We start from the raw sequence: 20,307 nt of genomic DNA on the forward strand, positions 1-20,307 counted from the left end.
CCGATTGGATAGATGGCCCCCACAAACTGATAATCCTAATGCTGAACTTCTCTCATTTATACAAAAATTTAATCTGAAAGATCCTTGGAGAGAAAAATTCCAAACAAAATCAAGTTTTACATGGAGCAACAAAAATGGCTCCCGCCAGTCTCGTATAGATTACTGGCTTGTTTCTGATTGTTTAGATACAGATGATATTAATATTGATATTTTTCCTTCTCCTCTTACGGATCACAAAGCAATACAGATTTCCATTAAATTAAACCAAAATAACTCTAGAATTAAAAAATCATATTGGATCCTAAATAATTCTCTACTTAAGCTTGATATCGTGGAAAAACAAATTTCTGAAACTGTTTCATATTACTTTGAAATAGCTGTAGCTGAAAACTCTTATAGTAATAAATGGGAATTATTCAAATATGATATCGCAAACTACCTTAGAAAACTTCTAAGTTCTAATTTAAATAAGTCCAGGAAGGAAGAAGAGGATAAAGTCATTAATGACACAACAAGATTATCTCAAATATGTCCATCAAATCAATCTGAAGATGACAAAATTAACTTACATTCTTTACAAAATAAACTGGATAAGATTTATAAAAATCGTGCTGAAGGCGCTTTTGTCAGATCTCGACTAAAATGTCTGGAAGAGGGTCAAAGCAATTCTTTCTATTTCTTCCAATTAGAAAAGCATCGTGCTAAATCAAATACATTACACCAGTTAAATATTGATGGCCAACTAAACTCAGACCCCTCTGTTATTGCTAAATTTGTTAGTTCTTTCTATAGTAAACTTTATATTGTTAATGATTCCACTGACAATCCCCAACAGTTTTTAGATAACATTAATTCACAATCTATTAATCCCTCTGAACGTGGAATCTGTGACTCTCCTGTCACTGTTAACCAAATACTGACTTCTAGAAACAAACTGGTAAATAACAAATCTCCTGGACCAGATGGATTAACTGGGGAATTTTACAATTTAGTATCACAATTGCTCCTTTTTTAACGCAGGTCTTCTTAGAAAGCCTTCGCCAAGGCACTGTTCCTCCAACACTGAATCAAGGAGTGATCACTCTCCTCCTAAAACCCAAAAAAGACACTCTCAATATTGATAACTGGCACCCGATCAGTTTATTGATTATGATTATAAAATTATTGCCTCTGTTTTTGCTCACAGACTGAAATCAGCCTTGGACTCTGTAATTGGAGAAACCCAGTCAGGATTTATGCACAAAAGACATATTTTAATAACATCCGGCTTGTGCTAGATATTTTAGATTATTCACATTTAATAACAGAGGAAAGTTACATTCTTTTTTGAACTTTTACAAAGCTTTTGATTCAATTAATCACACGTTTCTTTTAAGCTGCCTTCACAAATTCGGTTTTGGCTCTTATTTTTGCGATGCAATAAAACTGTTATACAGTAATGCTAACTGCTCAGTAAAACTAAAATATACTTCTCCCCGTTTTAATATTAAAAGAGGAATACGACAGGGTTGCCCCATCTCGCCGTATCTTTTTTTATTAGCCACTCAAACTCTGGCAGATTACATTACCATTAATAATTTGAAAGGCATCTCTGTCTTTGGTAAAGAGATTCTTATTAGCCAATTAGCTGATGATACCACCCTTTTTTTGAAAGATAGCAGTAAAATTCCTCGAGCACTAAATCTAATAAAAGCTTTTTCTAATATCTCTGGACTTCATCTTAACATTAAAAAATGTCATCTGGAAAAACCGTATACATTATTTAAAAAAATCTGTTGTAATGAACTCGTACGAGAATGGAGAACTAAACTTTCTTGATTTTACAACCCTAAATAACACATTTAAAATAAACTGGATCAAATCTTCCCCAAAAAATCCTACTTCAATTTGGAATATATTTCCACATTTTATTATTTCAAACTTAGGCAACCTTAACTTTCTTCTCCTTTGTCATTTCAATGTTGAGAAAATAACAGCTAAACTATCAGCATTCCACAAACAAGCTCTTCTTGCATGGGCAATTCTATACAAACACAATTTCTCTCCCCATAACTTATTTATTTAGATTAACAAATATTTATTATACAAGAATAAATCTTAATTTTTTCCACATTGGTTTGAGAAAAAAATTCTACTGGTGAGCCAACTTTTTGACACGAACGGGCATTTATTAAGGTATACAGTACTGAATTCAACACTAAATGTAATCTGGTTGTGACTCCTAAAGAATATGCCATTGTGTTTGATGCTGTTTCCAAAGAAATATGCCAAATGTTTAAAACAACTGCTACGAATGAAGAAATGCCCTCTATGGATTATTATTGTTACTCTATTGTTCCTGACAGTATCTGGAAGAAAGCCTGGAGTGTCACCCAAAAATTTATGATAAATAATAAAATGAAAAAAGTTTCTTTTAAAATAATTCACAAAATTTACCCCACCAATCAATTTATGCTAAAATACATTAAAACAATTGACCCTAACTGTACTTTTTGCAAAGAATATCCAGAAACAATTAACCATCTTTTTTGGAAATGTACTATAATTAGAATCTTTTGGAAAAAAATGTTTACAATTTATTAAAAATCACATTCACCCCAACTTTAATCTAAAGTTTGAAAATATAATTTTTGGCCTTCATAATAAAAATTTGGACTCAAATAAAAAACTCATAATTAATCTTATTATTATTTTTTGCAAATTTTATATACATAAATGTAAATTTTCTTCATCTTCTATTTTCTTCCCTGTTTTAATCAAACAAATTGAAATATATATTAGTAACATCTCCAAGAGTCTTAATCAGAAAGCTGTATGTCTATATGAAAGTTGCAGAAACCTGAATGTTTTTATGTAAAATGTATTTAATATGTATGCTCCCCTGGCATATATGAATTTTATTTTGTAAAATTGTGTTTTGTATTGTATTTCCTTTTTATACAATAAAGTTGTATTTAAAAAAAAAAGAGCGTTGGGTCACGTGCTCCACACACCTGCCGCTGAGGCTTCATTAGCGTTAATGAGGTCCAGCTGTTGGAGTTACAGGGTGATTAAGATAGGGACACAAGAAGAATTTATTGGCATTGAAATTTATATTGGTCTGGGGAGAATAAACGTTGTTAATTACTATAATCCATGCAAAAAGTTAGATCTCAGTCTTCTTAAATCAATTATTCATCTAGACAATGGGCATGTCATTGTTTGTGGGGATTTTAATGCACATAGCACATTATGGGGGGGGAAGGTGACAGATGTTAATGGTGAAGTATTGGAGGATTTGATGGATGAATTACACTTGGTGTGTCTCAATGATGGGAGAGGAACAAGAACTGATGTTCGAACAGGGAATATGTCAGCACTAGATCTTACTTTTGTTTCAAACGTTTTGGCAGGGGGTAGTGAGTGGAATGTACACAACAGCACAATGGGGAGTGACCATTATCCTGTGTTCTCTAGGGTTGGTGGTGATAGAGAACCACCAAGTAATGGAAAGGAAGGAAGATGGCTTTTTCATAAAGCAAAATGGGGTGAATTTACTTTTATGTGTGATGAGGAATGTTCAAACATTAGTATGGAGAGTACGGCTGAAGAAATGGAAAAGAAAATTCGAAATTTAATAATTTCAGCGGCGCAAAAAACAATTCCGAGAAGTAAAGCAACTATGACGAGGAAAAATGTTCCATGGTGGACTGAAGACTGCAAGATAGCAGTTAAGAATAGGAATAAGGGTTTGAAACTCTTAAAACGGACACACACATATGAAAATCTGTTGAATTATAAGAGACTTTGTTCACAGGCAAGAAAGATTATTAAAAAGGAGAAAAGGGAGTACTGGAGGGCTTTTTGTGATAAAATTGGTCGAACAACTCCAGTTAATACGGTTTGGGGAATGATTAGAAAAATGAAGGGTATAAGGAGGGAGTTACAATATCCAGTATTGAAAATAGGTGATGACCTGGCGATATCGGATACGGATAAAGCAGAAATGTTGGCTAAAACTTTTGTGAGAAGTCAAAGTAATGAGAATTTGTCAGGGTATAGGAAAGGGAGGAGAGATGAAATTAGGGAACGGCACTACAAGGACTTTGATGATAACACTTATTTGACAACCATGGATGCTCCGTTTACCTGCTTTGAATTGGATTTAGCACTACATAAATCTAAAATTACATCACCCGGTAGGGATGGTATAAGTTATGTTATGTTAAAACATTTAGGTAGGAAAATGAAATTGAAATTATTGGACATGTATAATAGGGTCTGGAGTGAAGGTAAATTGCCGACCAATTGGAAAGAGGCGGTGGTTATTCCCATATTAAAACCTGGGAAAGATCCGAGCAGCCCAGAAAATTACAGGCCTATAGCACTCACATCACATGTTGGTAAAGTGATGGAAAGAATGATAAATGAGAGATTGCAGTATTACCTGGAAAGTAAAAATTTGCTGTCCCCATATCAGAATGGCTTTAGGAAAGGTCGAGGGACAATGGATCCTGTAATCTGTCTAGAAGCAGACGTTAGGAAAGCCCAAGTAAATAAAGAATATTTGGTGGCAGTATTCTTTGATATTGAAAAGGCTTATGATATGGTCTGGAAAGAGGGTTTATTGATAAAATTAGGTACGTTAGGACTTAATGGAAGAATCTATAATTGGATTAAGGGGTTTTTGTTTGATAGATATGTTCAAGTTAGGATAGGAAAGTCCTTTTCTAATAGGTACGTAGTGGATAACGGAACCCCACAAGGTAGTGTGATTAGCCCTGTGTTGTTTTCAATTATGATTAATGATATATTTAATTCAATTTGATGTGAATTTGGGAAAGCACTATTTGCAGATGATGGAGCCTTGTGGAAGAGGGGAAGAAATATTCATTATGTGGAGAGAAAAATACAAGACGCCATTACGGAGGTGGAAAACTGGTCTTATGACTGGGGATTCAAATTTTCAGTAACTAAAACAAAATGCATGGTTTTTACTAGGAAACGTGGAACTGTTTTGAACTTAAGGTTATATGGAGAAGCAATTGAGCAAGTACATAGTTTTAGGTACCTGGGTGTTATATTGGATACAAAATTGAAATGGAGAGAGAACATTGATAGTATAGTAGGGAGATGTAAGAAAGTCATAAATATAATGAGATGCTTGAAAGGTACTGGGTGGGGAGCTAGTGCACAGGCTTTAAAACAAATATATATTACAATGATTAGGTCAGTCACAGAGTATGGAATTATTGTTTACAATACAGCGTGCAAAACATTATTACATAAAATAGAAGTCATCCAAAATCAGGCTTTGAAAATATGCACTGGGGCTATGAGGTCAACTCCTGCTGTGTCATTACAAGTTGAAATGGGGGAGCTACCATTGAAACTAAGAATTAAACAGCTGATGCTTAACTATTGGGTGAAAATACAGGGTTGTGTAGATGTAGAGAACATGGTTAGGAGGGCTATTAATCCTTGTTGGGAAAGTGATAATGGGACAAATGAAAGTGCTGCTTGGAAATTAGCTAGGTTAGCGAGAAAAGCAAATATTCATGGAAAAACCCTAGTTAAGACGTTTTTGTACCCGACCACTCCTTTCTGGATTTTTCCAACTGCGCAAGTGGATTTGTATCTCCATAGAACAATGGAGGATAGAAAAGGGAAGGGAAACTGGGATGAGTTAACAGCAGACAGATTAGACACAGCCCACGCTTCATTTATACCCATATATACAGATGGATCTAAAGACCCAGAGACAATGCGAACTGGTTTTTCTTTCTGTATCCCTACATTGGACAAATCTGTTGGAGTTAAGACGTCAAAGGATCTTTCAGTTTTTACAGTTGAAATGTTGGCAATATCATATAGTTTACACTGGCTAGAACAGAACAGAATTGGGGATGGTATAATTTGTTCAGATTCATTGTCAGCTTTGATGTCTCTGAAGTCATACAATTCTGAGAGCAGATCAGATATTTTATATGAAATTTATGAGAGTTTGATCAGGTTGGCAAACTTGAAAATAAACATCAGATTCATGTGGGTACCAGCACATAAGGGGGTGGAGGGAAATGAAATGGCTGACTTCCTGGCAAAAAGGGCATTGAAACGGGGAATAGAGATGGAAATTCCATTAGATAGGACAGAATTTAGGGCAATTGTTAGGAGGCGTATTATGGAAGAATGGCAGACACAATGGGAAAGGGAGAGGAAAGGAAGACATCTATTTAGTATTCAGGACAGAGTAGGGAGAGGTATGAATGTCAGAGTAAACACCAGAGATAGCTGCATAATATCACGGTTGAGGATGGGACACACTGGTTTAAATAATACATTGCATCTGATAGGGAAACATCCAACTGGTTTGTGTGAGTGCGGGAGAGGGGAAGAGTCGGTGGAGCATGTGCTATGTCAGTGTGAACTGTATAGGGAGGAAAGACGACAACTGGAAAGTAGGGTACGGATGATAGAGGGTGAGCAAATGACTTTAAAGAAGCTTTTGGGAGGGGAGGAGAATTTCAATGGTGCGATTATAGGTTTTTTGAAAAGAACTAGGTTATTGAGGAGAATTTAGTTTATTATTATTATTATTATTATTATTATTTTTTTTTTTTATTTTTTTATTTTTTAAGTTACATTTGGTTAGGTAATCCCCACTCTGACCCACTCTCCAACACAGTAGGTGGCGGTAATGCACCTTCACGTTAGTGCCTCCCGCCAATAAAATCACAAGAAGAAGAAGAAGAAGCTGTTGGAGTTCGGCTCAGTTCTCCGGGATGCAGAGGAGCTCCAGGTCAGTGGTTCTTCGTTCTGCTCGGGTTGTTGGTTAAATTTTGCTGTTGAACCTGAACTTTGGAGGCAGATGTGATGTTTTATGAAGCTGTTCTCCCGCTGGGAGAACTTTAGGTTCCTTCATGGAGAAAGTTTACAGCCTGAGGCTTTCCTTTGGAGGCAAATAATTTCCTTTACATTAAAATTCTGTTTTTTATCATCTTATTGCTTTCATGAATAAACCTAAAAATATTACATGTCTTACATAGTGTAACGACCCAGCCGGTGTCGTTACACTACCACCCACTGTCCATGATCTCATAAAAAAGAACAGTTGTACTTCATTAACCTTTTGTTGTTTTTATGCAAATGGTACATTCATAAATCAAAAGTTACGTATCATACCCCTCATTTCTCAATCTTTATCAATGAGTTCAAACAATACATTAAGACCATAAGAAAATCTGATAATAAGAACGCCATCAAAACATTAGATCTGTGTGTTAGTTTCAATATATCTGCGTAAAATGTATTAACCCCCTGGCTTGTTCCTTCGTTGTTGCTGTTTACTGTTTAACATTGTTTTGTATTTAATTTTTACATTCAATAAAGTTTGGAAAAAAACGGATGTTCTCGGGGTCAATGAGTTATATCCAATATCACTAGAGGAGACACGCCCGCTTTATAAGCCTGGCCGACGGTGGCGGAGCGCGACGCCATCTTGGTGAGGTTGATGACGCCCACATGATATTGATTTCTATTGATTTTAGTGGTGTCTAAGGAGCTTTTATATACTATATATATTTTTAAATTTATATATATTTATACATATATTAATATATTATATTTTATGTATATAATATATATATATATATATAGATATATAGATATATAGATAGATATATATATAGATAGATATAGATATAGATATATATAGATATAGATATATACATCATTTGTTGTTGTTAAAGAAGAGAAACAGTCAGCCTTAAAAGCTCAAACTTGAATGAAAATGCATTTTTGCAGGACTTCTTACAAATAAAAAAATTATTAGAAAGAATTTTTAAAATTAATTTTTAAACATTTAGAAGCTTTAGACCTTTGACATGTAATTTAAACTATTTAGAAAAACCCAACAATAAGTAAATAATAATAATAATAATAATAATTCAATAGTAAGTCAATACAAACAATAAATAACAATAAATAAATAAGTCAATAAATAATAATAATAATAATATTCAAAAGAAGTCCAAAATTGAACAATAGATTTACCCTAAAAAAAAAACAGTCTGGCCTCTTATCAAAATCTGTTTCCACAAATGTCCTGAACATAGCCAGACTGTGTTGCTAGTTGGTAACCACAGTGATCCATCTGGGTTAGCCCTTTTGATAGCTAAGGCCCACTTTTTCCTTAAGTCTGAATCCATTGGAAACCTGCAAGAAAAGTTCAGTCTCTGAGTCAGAAATGTATAAATCTGTATAAATAGCCTAGTATGCTGTATACAGGTTTAGCAAAATAAAATGTACATTTATATTGACAGCAAAATAAATGTACATCATGCAGCATGTTGATAACAGCCCTGCAGCATCATGCATGTCAACATGTGTTCTATTAATGAAGCCCCTGCAGCCTTAAAAGAAAAAAAATTAAAATACTTACCTGTGAAATGATACACCTTCCTCCTTCATGGACTCAGTTCTCTGATTTAGGCAGTTGAAACCCAAACAATGACCTGGTATGATGCAAAAAATGTGTTCACATGCATGCATGCACTGCAGCAGTAACTTGACCTCACCAAGATGGCGGTGCTCTCCTCCCATGAGGAACCACGTGATGTCTCCTCTAGTGATAGAACTCATTGCTCGGGGTCCTTCGGGGTCCTTCGACCAATGATGTCACACTATTTGATTGGCTGTAATTTTTTTTTTAACAACTTTATTGCACATTATGCCATTTTACAAGAAAGTACTTTTAGGTATGCAATAAAAATATCAAATACACATCTGTAACATACAGAAGAACAAGAATAGAAATGGAAATAAGCCAGGGGGTTAAACTCTATGAAAAAATACTGAATCTATCACATACAGACAATGTTCTGATTGCTTTTTGCTTCTCTGAATTTCGAATACTGTTGATATATTGACTTAAATCAGAAAGGAATACAGTGAAACAGGGTTTTCTACCAGAAAATTTACATTTATGGACATGGAATTTAGCCAAAATGAGTAAAAGATTTAAAAGTAAACCAGAGTCCTTTTGCATATGTCTTGATATTAGACCCAACAAGAAATCTTTCCAGAATAAGACAAAAAATGAATCAATTTTATCATTAATAAAATCACACAACTTCTGCCAAAACACCTTCACTTTGGGACAATACCAGAAAAGATGAATAACTGTTTCAGGGGAATTACAACCAAAACTACAGAGTGTGTCAAGGTTTAACTCAAATCTATTTTGAATAAACGTTTTAGCTGGATAAATTCTATGGATAATCTTAAAAGAAACTTCTTTAACCTTATTAGTGATTAAAAATGTATTAGGTATTTGCCAAACCTCCTCCCATGCAATATCTGCAACAAACATGTTCCAATAAGACACGCTACGAGGTAGTGAAACAACGTTCGTTTGAAATAATGTTCTTATGGCTTTGTTGTTTTTCCTGGGATAACCGGTCAGACATATTTTCCCCACAGGAGTATTAATGGGAGAGAGTAGAAAAGGCTCCACAACATGAACTCTGTTGGAACTTAAACAGCATGCAGACACCAGAGGGAACAGCTCCAAGCACTCTAGCATATTCTAAAGGGGGAACAGGGAAGTTAAATTAAATTCAACACCGTCACCCCCCCAGCAGCTCATCCACAAGCTGGACCAACTCAGACTCAACACCTCCCTGTGGAACTGGCTGCTGGACTTTCTGACAGGGAGACCACAGCAGTTCATGTCTGCAGCAACACCTCCATCACCATGAACACAGGGGGCCCCCAAGGATGTGTGCTGAGCCCCCTTCTCTTCACTCTGCTGACTCACAACTGCACCCCAACATCAACCTCCAACCTCTTCATCAAGTTTGAGGATGACAACAGTGGTGGGTCTCATCAACAACAACGATGAGACCCCCTCCAGGAGTGAGGTGAGGCTGCTCTGTGGTGCAAAGACAACAATCTCCACCTGAATGTGGAGAAGACAAAGGAGATGGTTGTGGACTTCAGGAGAACTCCCACCCAGCACGCCCCACTGATCGTCAATGGTGCTGCTGTGGAAAGGGGGAGCTGCACCAAGTTCCTGGGGGGGGCACATCTCCGACGACGAGTCTTGGAACCACAACACTGCATCACTGGCCAAGAAAGCCCAACAACGCCTGTACTTCCTCCATAAACTGAAGAGGGCCAGAGCTCCTCCCCCCATCATGCAGACCTTCTACAGGGGGGGGCCATGGAGAGCATCCTGACCAGCTGCATCACCGTGTGGTACGGAGCCTGGACCGCGTCCTGCTGGAAGACTCTGCAGGACATTGGAGAAACAGCTGAGAAGATCGTTGGTGTCCCTCTCACTGGCCTCTCTGACATTTACCGCTCCCCCCTCACCCGCAAAGCCATCAGGATTGCAGGGGGGGCCTCCCCACACCCAACCAGAGACACTTCAACCTGCTGCCATCAGGGAGGAGACTGCAAATTCTGCAGGCCAGAACCAGCAGACTCAAAGACAGTTTCTTCCATCAGGCGATGACACTCAACTCCCTCCCTGCCCTCCCCCCTCTGCCCCCCCCCTCCACTCCATCCTACTAGCTCACATTGAAAACTTTCACATCATTTCAGAAGACCACCTTCACCAAAGATTGCCATCACTGACTCATCTACTTACTGTTCTCAGCACTGATGTCACTTTAAACTGCCATTTTAACAATGCCACTGTTCTTTTGTACTGTTTAGATTACTGTTCTTATTATTACTACCGACCTTTTATTTATTTTGTTTATGTTGTTTATTTATTTTATATGCTGCTTGCACTGTGGGGTGAGAGAAAAGCAATTTCATCTGTGCTGCATGTCTTATGGATGCAGCATATTTGACAATAAAGCCGACTTTGACTTTGTTTCAGATTTCCAAAAACATTTTCAAAAAAGTTGATGGATTAGATTTTTATGTTGATGTGACTTTGAAATTTCCAAACTTCCTATAAAGATTTCAGAATTACACAAACAAGAACTTTTCCACTGGAAAATGATATTTAGTCCCAATTTCCCCCCCACTGGGCCCCCCCTGTGGAACAACAGAGTAATGACCACAAACAGGAAGACAATGTTCCATCAGAATTGGTTTGACCTCAAGATCATTTTTGTGATATTCTTGATTCAAATGGAAAAATTCTTCAGTTAGGATAATTCAAAAGTAAATATGATATTGAATGATCAACCAAGGAATTTCAGAAAACCTGCAGAGCAATTCCAATAACTTTAATACATTTAATAAAAAATACAAAATTGTCTTCCAATGTTGAAATTAAACTACCGAATTTAGTGATAGGAGAAATAAAACTTAGTGAAAAAAATGTAATAAATACCTAAACTAATCCTTTAAAGGTAAATTAAACCATGACTTTACTAGAAAAGTGAAATATAAAATAACAGAGACACCTGTCAGTCACATCAGGTGCTCAAATATGGAAATTCATCAAATGGTCCCCAAAATGAAAGAAATGCAGTTCAGAATTATAAACAATAACTACCCATCAGCAGAGACATTGAGGAGTAGATTTGGCTTTGAGGTTGATCCGTGTGATTTCTGTCATGCAGCCCTAGAAACAACCAGACAGCTGTTTTTTTTTCATGTGATCCAAAGATTCTGGTGAGATTTTCATAACTGGCTTAGTCAAAGAATGAACCTCATACAATTGACAGAAAAATATGTTTTATAACACAAAGTTGTAAAAAGAGACAACAAAATTAGTGAACATCCTCCTGATCTTAGGAAAATATATTCATAAGAAAAAGTGGAAACGAGATCGGCTGAATTTCCTGTTTTAAAATGAAGTCAGACTGTATTTATCCTCATTAAATATATTCAGAACTCAAGTCCTTTGATGACATTTGTAATTCTGCTACAGAATAGTTACTGATCTAGAGTCCAGATTGTTGATTGCCTTGTATTTTAATTTATGCTGAAAGTTTTCTATATTGTTTATACATGTATTCAATTTTTGTATCTTTGTTTTTGTGAAGAGCTGTGCCTTGCATCATTGTGTGGTTGTGTCTGCAAGAGTTTTGTAATGACTATATTTAAATAAATAAAAAACTTTTAGCCACATTAGCATAGTTAGCATATCCAGCTTTGACTAGCCTTGATCACAGGTGGGCGGTGAGGACGGGTTGCTTCTGCGGGCCATACAACGCCGCTTTAATTTTATTTTTAATCCTCGTGTGTATTTATGTGTATTTTAATATTACTTTTAATGCCAGATTTGAAATAGTTTCTATAAACACAGTCATTGAACTGACAGAGACAGAAAGGAAAGAAAAACTTCATCAAATCTGCTTCTGTGTTTCCAGCCGGACGCTCAACAAACATGTAGGACATATTTATCACCACCAGAGGGCGCCATCAATCAATCAGGACAATTCAGTGGAAGTTAGACTTTCTTTCCGGTTGTAGTTCAAGGTGTTTGGATTCAGATCAGGATCAGTTTAAACTGAATTGATTCTAAACTTTTTCATTGAACATTTGCAGAATACAACACAAAAATACAATATTTATAAAAATGTAACAATAGAATTAAACAACTCTGAATACAAAACATTGTTTTGACCTTTAGAAAATCTATTAAGAACAAAATTATGAGTAACATATTTTTTTAAAGCAAGTGTTGTTCAATAATAACCAAATAAAGGAATCACAGAAGGAAAAAATAACTTAAAATTCAAAATAGAAAAAAATAGAAATGTGAGAGTAAATTTATGTCACTAATCCAAAATATTTACAGATGTTCATCGTTTTTTTGAGCCTTTGTATTTCTAGAAGCAGAAATTATTTTAAATATTGCTGCAATTCAAATTTCAATAGAATTCATGTTTTTATTAGCAAAATTACTTTTGTGAATATGGAATTTATCCACGAATAACAACATATTTATTAAAAAGAAAGCATCACGATCTTTCTTTTCAAAACTATGAAAAACAAATATTATGTTTTTATAATAAATTTTAAAAAATAGTCAGTGATGAATTTCTGGACGTTTTTCCATAATTTATTTGTAAGTGAATTCACAGAGCAGAATAAATGAGAGCATGTTTGAAAAAGTCCAACTGCTGTTGAAGTCAACTTTAAATGTAGATCAGTGATGCTTTGCTGGATCAAATCTGAGTCTTAGTTGGAATCAGATTTCTTTGACTTTGTTTGTTTAGAAGAAAGTTTGTGGTAAAGACCAGACTTTTCTCCATTCAATGTTAGATGTTAAATGAGGCCAATAAAGAGCAGCTGATGGAACAGAAAGCAGATGATCTTGGAACAAAGCTCTGATTTTTGACTTCAACTGTTTAGCAGAAGTGAAGCAGAAACTCCCCAGAGGAGATTTGAAGCCATCAGGAGGATGAAGAGTCAAAGGAGGAGCTCTGCAGAAAGACCTGAATCACATGCAAAGACACATTAAATGATTGCTCCTTTTTCACTCTTTCAAAAAAACAGCATGCCTAAAATAAAAATAAACCAGTTATCTGTTAGTAGAGGCAGTTTGATCAAATGTAAAGGACTCAGAGAACCAAACAGGCTGAAAAGTGTCTAGAATGAAACAAAAACATCATAAAGAACATTTTTGATTCAAGACTTTAGGGCTTGTAGAAATGTTTTCAATGTAAAACTAGTTTGTCATCAGTGAATAAACTCACTTATGCTAAATAAACTAAAGAAAACCTTTTTTTCTTTCTTCCAAATAGGATTTTTTCCCATAAAGCTGAACCAGAATGGAGAATCCTGGATGGGTCCGTCTGCTGGATGGTCTCCACAAACAGAAAAATGTGAGTGGATGGATCACCACTGACATGGAAGTTTGATTTTCTGAGACAATCTTACAGAATTTGTATTTATTTATTTACTGAACTGTGTTTAAAGGTAGAAGCAACACAGACTAAACTAGAAATTCAGATTCTTGAGAGAAATTGGGTCCAATTGTTTCAAATGATGCTTTAATGAATCAGTCAGAACTTGCTCCTGCTAGAGTGATGCATGAAGACCTAAAGAGGATTTCACACACAATACAAGCTGGATGTGACCCCCCCTCCCCCCTTTTGACCAACATGTTCAACAGACAGTGATGATGATGATCCTCCAGCATCTAGTTGTTAATGATTGTACCCCCCCCCCCCCCCCACCATCACCTCTGTAATCATCCTCCAGATTCTCCCTTCTTTCCTGTCCAGTCTAACAAAAACTGTTACAAATATAATAAATACCAATAAATTTTAGCCTCATTTACAAAAGGGGTTTATCCAAACAGGATCCACCCCCTCCACCCCATTGTAACAGTAGAATCTGTCCAACACTAGAGGCTTCAGCTCTCATCTGTCTGCTCAGCTGTTGGACACGTTAAAAAACAGAACTGGAACAAATAAAAGCTGCTTGGAGTTTAGTCTGTTGGAGTTTAGCAACACACACAACCCACTACTGGTTCAGATCTGGTGAAGGTGGGTTGATCTTTGAGGAGTTGGACCAAGATGACATTTATGGAAACGTGGGAAAACATTCCCTATAAGTCACCACCAGGTGGGGATAGAGAGCTTTATCATTATTGTTGTTATTATTATTAATATTATTATGCTAAACCGCTAAAGCAACATAAAAAATCAAATTTAGGCTCTTTAGAAGTAGATGAGACAACATTTCTGAAAAAACAGCAGGAGGCCGTACCTCCAGACCTGGAGTTTGACCCCCCTGCTGTACACCCCCCCCCTACACATTCATATTCCATCCAGGCTGTTTGGGTCCACTGGACCAGAGGTTGAAACAGTCTGGACAGTGAATGTCCTGTGTGTCTTCTGTAGCAACTGTGTCACACACACAAAAAAAGAAAGAAAGAACTAAATGGGCTAATGACCAGAAGACTGAAATTCGACTCTCGGAGGGAATGGCAGGAAACTGAAGTTGTTGTTTGGTGTGGGCAATTTATTTACAGTGATAAACAATAATGAAGAGAAACAATGAATGGCCATTCAGATATATACACAAAAGTACTTCAAAAGGGTTTCACATTTACAAAGGCATGACTGTTGTAGCATGTCCTCGAGTCCGGCAACTTTTAGTTGCACCATAGAAACAAAAACACAAAGAAAAACCAACTCGCCCACAGTTCAGAGGAAGGTAAGTGCACTGGGAAGCGTGAATTCAGTTTGTATGAATATAGTTCATTAAAGCAATGGTGTGGGCATAAGCTGGGTCAGAGGTCTTTGTTTTCAACTGGGCTACTAGGAGCCCCCTACCGGCTTGGCGGGAGGATGCGGCTTTTCTGATGGTTCAGGTTCCAGGGTCTAGCTCGCCATCATGGACCTGGCCTGGGTAACGGGACCAGAGTCTCAATTAAATCTATGTTTTCTTCACATCAACAAGCAGAGAAAAAAAAACACATTCCTTGCCAGTTGACATAATCCAGTGTGCACACAATTCATAAAAATATAGTACGTATTGCACTACATTCAATTCCAAACATTAAATGAGCAATAGTAAATACATCACTAATTCAACACATTCTTTACATATGGGTACGTACCCCTTTTCAGGTTTAGGTGAAACAGGCAGAAAGCTTGATGAGAAGCCATGCTAATAGCTTCCATGTTAATGAGTGACAGTGGCTAAGCTACATTAGCATAACAAACTATTGACTCACCAATTTCCGCCAAAAATCACTTCCAAATGCTCTTTGTTTTGAACTGGATAGAGGGCCCCTGTGACATACCATGCATCACAATAAACATCCAGTGAAAATAGAGCAGTAAAGTAGGAAACTAACTTAAATCATACCTGTGCCTTGTCTCATCTGGCCTCCCACTGCATCTAACACTGCTGACTTCCTGTACCCTTATATGCGTTCGTGATTGGCTGCGCCGTGTCACGTGATGCTGTGACGTCACGGAATAAACGCTCGTGATCGGCCGACCGCCCCATGTGACCAAATGACGTCACCGCCGCGGGAAATGCAGAGTGACCAGGAAGGAGAAAAATACAGGGGCAAGGCAGGCAAAACAAAGCCAGTAGACATCACCTGGGTTACACCCTCCCCTCTCAAAACCATGCAACTCCGGTGCATGTCAAACTACATCGACACGGTACATCCGACTAGATGCCGGGGCGCCAAAAGCTCCACCGCAGGCATCGGCTAGGCTATGGAAAAGCGTTTGTACTACAGAGATTAGCGGCTGACCTAAAGCGGAGTACTGTAAACGGTTAGGCGGGTGTCTGTCTCTCGCGGAACGACGAACGGATAAATCAGGCTCAACAGCATCCCCACGTTCAACATCTGAAACAGAGGCGGGAGCCTCAGCAGGAATAGGTACTGGTGTTGCCGCACTGGGTGATGCCTCTGCTGGGCAACCATCACCTAAAGACTGCTTTATCTCAGGAACAATAGGAACCTCTGGTAAGTATTCACCCGGTCCCAGTTCTTCCCCAAGTCCTTGAGAGACAGCCTCCTGCTCCATTCCACTGGGTGAAGATGGACGATCAGCATCAGACTCCCCGTTGGACTCTCTAATAGGCAAGTCCCTTTCAGGCAAGGTAGCTTCAGGTACTGAGCAGTGGCCAGTTGTAGACGTAACCGGAAGAGTGCCTTTGTCATGGAACTTCACGGGCTGTGAAATCGACAGATGAGGAAACCTCAACTCCTCTTCATCACTCAAACACTCCTCTGTAGCCACAACTGGCTGCCCCTGACCCCGAGTCTGAGGACGGAGTACAATGGTTGCAGGTAGCAGGTCCGGCTCTTTACTCTCAGGTAAAAACCCGCATGGCAGTAGGAGATCCCTGTGTAAAGTTCTGGTTCGCCCTGAAGAATCTGCTTCAGGTCGCACAGTGTAGACAGGGAGATCTCCAGCACGATTCACTACAACATAAATGTCTCTCTCCCATTTGTCCTCTATCTTGTGCTTCCCTCGAAGGCGTACATTCCGGACAAGAACTCGATCTCCTTCTTCCAGGACAGATGGTCTGACCCGTCGGTCAAAGCATTTCTTGTTCCTTTCAGCTGATTTTGCTGCATGTTTGGAAGCTAGCTGGTAGCTTTCCTCCAGTCGAGAGCGAAGGTTCTGCACATATTGAGAATGTGAGATTGATGGTTTGTCTCGAACCGGAAGGCCGAAGGCTAGGTCAACAGGCAGCCTCGGAGAACGACCAAACATGAGTTCATATGGAGTGTAGCCAGTTACCTCATTTCTGGTACAATTGTAGGCATGCACCAGCGGCTTTACATACTCCTTCCATCTCCTCTTCTGTTCGGGCTCCAAGGTACCAAGCATGCTTAGCAATGTGCGATTGAACCTTTCAACAGGATTCCCACGAGGATGGTATGGCGTGGTCCGGGTTTTCTCAATACCAGCGATGACACAAAGTTCTTTGATTAGGTTAGACTCAAAGTCTGGGCCTTGATCTGTGTGCAGACGCTCAGGGATGCCATAGTGCACAATGAAGTTCTCCCATAGACATTTAGCGACGGTCTTGGCCTTTTGATTGGCAGTTGGAATGGCCACGGCGTACTTCGTAAAATGATCTGTGAGGACTAAAATGTCTTTTGTGTTGCTTTGATCAGGCTCAAGCGTCAGGAAGTCCATGCACAACAGTTCTAGTGGTCGGCTGGTTTCGATATTTACCAGAGGTGCTGCTCGTTCTGGCAGTGCCTTCCGCCGAATGCAGCGGTCGCAGGTCTTTATCTTCTGCTCCACGTCGGCTGCCATTCGTGGCCAGAAGAAACGTGATCTCACTAGGTCAAGGGTCCTTTCGACTCCCAGATGTCCCATATCGTTGTGGAGGCTGGTGAGGACCATAGATCGTAACTTTTCTGGCAGCACTAGCTGAGACAAGATGTGCTCCCCATCCTGCCGTCTCCTGTACAGAATGTTATCTTTAAGTTCAAGTCTGTTCCACTCTCTCAGCAACAGAGGAATATCAGGCAATTCTTGTCGAACAGTGGGGGAAATCTTTTCACCAGTCTCGAGTTGTTAAATCACTTCTCGTATGCTGGGGTCTTCTCTTTGCTTTTCCCGAAGATCGATGGGAGACATTGAGGGAACGACTGGCAGCCCTTGGTGAGACTCGTCCACATAGCTGTTGGGAATAGCTGTGATGGACATGCTCAGTGACTCAACCAAGGTAATGCAGTTCTCTGGACAGTCTCTCAACAGACCACAGTGACAAATGGCGGCCACAGCGTCTGGATCGAGCTGAACTGCAGTGCCTGGCTCAACATGGTCACGGGTGAACTGATTGACCAAGTCCCACTCCTTCAGACCATGGGCATCAGTTGGTTGATGATGGGTCCTTCGGGAGAGTGAATCAGCATCTTGATTTCGATGTCCCGCCCGGTACTGGAGTTTGAAATCGTATGTAGATAGTGCAGCAAGCCATCTATGACTGGCAGCATCGAGCTTGGCAGATGTCAAAATGTAGGTCAGTGGGTTATTGTCTGTAATTACTGTGAAACTGGAGCCATATAAATAATCGTGAAATTTTTCAGTGACGCTCCACTTTAACGCCAGGAACTCCAGTTTGTGTGCTGGATATCTGGATTCACTTGCAGACAGTCCCCGACTGGCATACGCTATGACACGCAACTTTCCATCTTGCTCTTGATACAATGCAGCTCCAAGGCCTATGGTGCTAGCATCAGTATGCAGGATGTAAGATTTCTTTGGGTTAGCAAATCCGAGTACTGGGGCTGTTGTGAGTCGATCAATCAGCATCTCAAAGGCATGCTGGCAATCTGATGTCCAACGTTCATTAAACGGCTGTTTAGCGTCGTGACTGGGCATGGGGGCTGGCTTCTTAGGTTGACGGCGCTTTGAGCCGTAACCCCTAGTCAGGTCGTTCAGAGGCTTAGCGATAGCAGCATAGCCATGGATGAATCTGCGGTAATAACCAGCAAATCCCAGAAAAGACCGTAATTCCTTCAGTGTCTGCGGAACTGGCCAAGATTTGAGAGCACTTATCTTTTCCGGGTCCGTCTCCACACCCTGCTCGGAGACAATATGGCCGAGATAGCGCACGGATGTCTGAAACAGTTTGCATTTCTCGGGTGCTAACTTCAGGCCGTAGTCTTTCAGACGGTGGAGTACTCTGATCAGACGGTCTTCATGTTCTTCCAGGGTGTTGGAGAATATGATGAGATCGTCCAAGAAGACAAGGACCTCTTTCAGGTGTAGATCTCCCATACATCTCTCCATGAGCCGCTGAAACGTGCTTGGCGCATTGGTTACACCTTGTGGCATCCGGTTGAACTCCCAAAAGCCCAGTGGGGTCACGAACGCAGTCTTTGGTTTGTCCTCTTCTGCCATTTCAATTTGATAGTATCCTGACTTAAGGTCAAGGACACTAAACCAGCGGGAACCTGTAAGTGCTGAGAATGACTCCTCCAAGTTTGGGAGTGCGTAAGCATCTTTGATAGTGTGGAGATTCAGCTTACGATAGTCAATACTCAGCCTTACATCCCCGTTCTTCTTCCGGACAACCACGATTGGTGAAGAAAAGGGGGATTCCGATTCTCTAATTACTCCTGCCTCCAACAAGTCACGCAGATGGTCGCGGACAGCTTCGATGTCACGAGGATGGATCGGCCTAGCTCGATGTTTAAATGGAGTCTCATCGTGAAGGCGGATGTGATGTTTGACTTTGTCTGTTCGTCCATAGTCGAGGTCGTGAAGAGAGAATACTTCAGGAATCTGTTTCAGTTTAGAGGTGACTCTGGCTTTCCACTCAGCGGGTATTGGAGAATCTCCAAAATCAAAATCCAGCTTGGCATCAGGTCTCTGGTGTCCACTGATGGAAACACGCTGAGACAGGATCTGTGGAGATATGGTGAGATCTGCAATGATGGTCAGTGTCATAAGTTTGATTGGCTTTTCTGATTCATTGGCAACAATGATTGGGAGCTTGTAGGGTGACTGACTTGGCAGTGTTACCAGGCAGCTCTTCACACAGAGTCCTCCAGGTAGCGGCGTGGTTGGTTGTTCTAGCAGGGCACGCTTGCCAGCTGGTGGTGGACAGGCATGGATAGAACCCTCAACCACCATGGCGTGGCCAGCTGGAACTGAAACAGGTGTTTTACTGGCCACCCTCACCAAGTCTTTGCTTGTCCCCTGAGTTTGCTGATGTCGGAGCTGAAGCAACTGAAGCACTGCTTTGTAGCCATGCTGAGAAGGTTTGTAGCTGGAACACTCACTTTTCAGATGCTGCTCGTAAAGCGGCTCCAGGGTGTTCATCCCTATCAGGATCTGGGAGTGGATATCCGGCCTGACATCTGGGATGATCAAAGCAAGGGTGTGTACATCAACATCTGCACCAATGAAGTCC

General features: G+C 39.4%; 1 long non-coding RNA gene across 1 annotated transcript in view; it reads left to right on the forward strand.

The window, feature by feature from the left end:
* The first annotated feature begins 13,698 nt into the window (after positions 1-13,698).
* LOC144995433 (uncharacterized) overlaps positions 13,699-20,307 on the forward strand; it is a 49,654-nt gene continuing 43,045 nt past the window's right edge. Inside the window, exon 1 of the long non-coding RNA XR_013658970.1 lies at positions 13,699-13,775. This is a non-coding gene — a long non-coding RNA (uncharacterized LOC144995433). The remainder of the gene's footprint in view (positions 13,776-20,307) is intronic.

Source organism: Oryzias latipes, chromosome 11 (assembly GCF_053564925.1).
Source record: "Oryzias latipes strain Hd-rR chromosome 11, Olatipes_Hd-rR_3.1".
Classification (NCBI taxonomy): Eukaryota; Metazoa; Chordata; class Actinopteri; order Beloniformes; family Adrianichthyidae; genus Oryzias; species Oryzias latipes.